General features: G+C 42.4%; 1 pseudogene; it reads right to left on the reverse strand.

Moving 5' to 3' along the window:
• Positions 1 to 1,325: 1,325 nt before the first annotated feature.
• LOC110204242 (rho GTPase-activating protein 20 pseudogene) lies at positions 1,326 to 3,211 on the reverse strand (annotated as a pseudogene).
• Between the last annotated feature and the right edge of the window lie 204 nt (positions 3,212 to 3,415).

Below are 3,415 nucleotides of genomic sequence, written 5' to 3' on the forward strand. Positions count from 1 at the left end.
TTTTGTTTTTGTTCAGTAGTTTCAGTTGTGTCTTTCTCTTTGTGACCCTGTTTGGTGGCTGTTTTTTTTTTTTTTGTGAAGATACTGCAGTGTTTTGCCATTTCCTTCTCCAGCTCATTTTACAGTGAGGAAACTGAGGCAAATAGGGCTAAGTGACTTGCCTAGGGAATAAACTTTTATATATCACTAAGTATTTTATAAATATTATCTCATTTAAAGCTCAGTATAATCTTGTGACAGTGGAGGAAGTCAGGGCAGGCAAATATCATATGACTTGCCCAGTTACATAGCCCAGAAGTGTCTGAGGGCCAGACTTGAACTCCAGGCCCAAGGCCATATCGACCTTTTCACCTAGCTGCCTTGTGACATTGGCTGTGTAGGGCAGTTGTGTATCATGGTGAAAAAAATCCTAAACTGAAATGTAAGATCCACATCAAATCAGGGCTTTGACACTAGATGTTCAGCAGTGAGGAAGAAGGTCTCTGTGAAGCTCAGTTTCCTCTTCTGAAAAATGGAGATATTTATACTACTTACCTCAGGCCTGTTTATGAGATTCAAATGAGATAAAACTGTGTAAAATGCTATATGTGAACCATTGGTATGGGTTGGAATTTGAAATATGACATCTGTGATACATTCCATTGGTACTTATGCACTAACTGCCTCCAAACTTTAGAGTTCTATATTAATGCTAGTACATATTCTGTGACTGAGGGTGTGGGTTCAAAACCTGACTCTCCCATTTATTATCTTTGTGACATGGGTAAGTCTCAACCTCTCTGGGTCTCTGACTCATCTATAAAAAGAGAAGACTGGACTAGGTGCAGAACTCCTTCTAGCTCAAGATACTGTGACCCCATTTTCAAAGATGATGACCAGAGACCTCAGCTGTTACTGTCCTCATAGTGCCTGGATGGCCACTGCTCCCCTGGGATTTTCTTCAGTTCCAACTGTTCCTGCACCCACAATCCAAACACCTCATGGAATAGGGATGATTTGTGGCTCCTGGTTCTCACCTAGCTTAATTCGCTGCTCCATGACCTTAGTCTTGGGCTACTGGTCACAAGATGTTGACATAAGATTTCCCTCAACAGTGTAGCTCTTCCTTCTGGTTGACATGAATATCTCAGAATTTATATAAATAGGGACTCATCTCACTACTGATTATAAAAGAGAAGAATTACCCAAATATCCCAGTGACCCAATTTTAGAATACAGAGGAAAAACACATTCCCTCTCCCTCCTCCACAAATGACTGTAACGCCTCTCAAAAAATCTTTTTATTATGCTAAAAGTAAACTCTGGTTGTCTTTAGGCAACCTACACTATGCATCTGATTAAGGAATCTGAACCAGTCATTCCAGTGGGTGTCACAGTCTACTTTGGTTAAATGTTTTTGGTTCTATGTCCCAGCCCATCACTACAAGCCACTGCAGTCTCTGGACACCTAGCATTGGGGTCTGTGTTCAGTATGCTCCCTAGTGTCAAAGAGCAGCTGAATGGGGGTTGAGCAGCAGGAGAACACTGGTTGTCATCCACCACTTCCTTGGTTGGCTTCATATGGAGTTTGTCTTTTATCCACTGAGCTGATTAGTCAGCTACCGTGGTCCTCAGAATCCTGGCAGACATAGGTGTTACACAGGTCATCTGTTTCTACAGCACTGACTAGGTTGGAGGTTCTCAGGGGTGCATCCCACCTGACTCTTGTGGAGCAGACTGGCTTCTGAGACTTCAGAAGAACATATTGGCTGCTCCAAGGCTCCTTTTATGGAATTTGCTTTCTTTCTGTCTTGTCTAGGGGCCTTTGTCTTCTTTTTGAGGGACCAGTTTTTCAATGTGTTCCATTTCCTTAACCACATAATAGGCTGAAAAGTTAAGGACTGCATTTGAGAAGACTCTCTACACTGTCTTTCTTTAATACAAAGTTGGTGGCTGCTGGCTGATCCTACAAAAGGGTTGAATATCCCAGAAAAAGGGTTGCAGAAGACAGGAGAGAGTTCTGCCTGTTTCCTTAGGGTTGAAAAAGTGCAATCAACTGGTGAAGAGGTTTCTGTGGGAATAGAGACTGCGTGCTCAGAAGTCTGGGGAAAAGCACTGTCATGAGAGCTCACTGAAGAACCTGATGGCAACATGCCTGGTGAGGACAAACTAGTATAGCTAGTTCTCAAGCAAACATTTAACCGTGGTGGAGTAACCTGCAGCATCTTTTCTACATTTTGGTTTGAGGCATTACTCTTACCCACCTCAATCCCCATAATCAGACTCTGATTAATCAGTTTTTCACCTTCTACTTGCAAAGACTGGTGGCGCTTGAGATGATCCTCATCTCCAAACGGAGGCCCAACATCACAGCTTGTCTTGTTTATGTTCATTGGAGAAACTGCCCTGTGATAGGTGAGCTGGCAGCCTCGTCTGTTTGGCTCTGAGCAGCGCCTGTGCCTTTGCAGTCTTCTGAGTCCAAGGGTTGTGTTTGATGGGGAGTATCCAGAGTGATGAGGGCCAAGGGTCTGGCTTTTAGAATGATCCTGCAATGAAATGTTACTGGGATGCCACAGAAATGGTCACAGGTTTGGATTTGAAGGGAAGTCTTCACTGGAGTACCTCCATGACTGAAAAAAGGCTTTTTTCTTCACGTTTTGGTTTGTGGTATTTTTCTTCTCCACTTCAGTCTGAGTGACTAAACTAAGCCCTCCTTGTGAGGGCTGGAGCTGTTTGTGACTATCTTCATCTTGGTGGGAGAGAATAGCATCACAGGTGGACTTGCGGAGCTTCTTCTGATAGAACTCCCTAGATAGGTAAGCTTGGAATCTAGGTAGTCTATGCTGCGGCTCAGAATAACTCTTGTGTCTCCTCCACTTTTTCGGAGCATTTACTGCAGGTGTGGACAAGTAACCAAGTGTGTTCATGCCAACTGGCATGTTCTTAGAGCAGTCTTGTGCTGAAACCTTACTACAGGATGCCACTGGAATGCTTGGATTTAGAACAGTGCTTCAGTTGAATTTCTTCATTTTTAGGCTGGTCCAAGTCAAAATCGTGAAGAGTTAAAAATGCTTTCTGATTCAGGTTAGTCCAATTCACAGTCACTCGGTTTTAAGACTCCATGTTATAGCTGACCTGACTCAGCTTCTTTACTGCAAGAAACATCTACTTCATCATTCAGCTCATTTTCTAAGCTATGGTAGGAAGAGTCATTCATTTGGAAGCCAGACATACCTGTCAAGGAATTAAAATTGGGTTAACTTATAGCTCACATAGGAAGTGTTTAATAAGTGCCCATCACAAAATCATACTAACAATACTGCTTTCCTTTTATGAATTTTGAAGAAAAATAACGGAAAAAACTTCTTATTGTTTCCTGATGCACTTTTCAAACTTTTTCTCACAACAAAAGGGGTAACTTACAATCTTTCACATT

This window comes from Phascolarctos cinereus, unplaced genomic scaffold (assembly GCF_003287225.1).
Source record: "Phascolarctos cinereus isolate Bilbo 61053 unplaced genomic scaffold, phaCin_HiC Scaffold_157;HRSCAF=726, whole genome shotgun sequence".
Lineage (NCBI taxonomy): Eukaryota > Metazoa > Chordata > Mammalia > Diprotodontia > Phascolarctidae > Phascolarctos > Phascolarctos cinereus.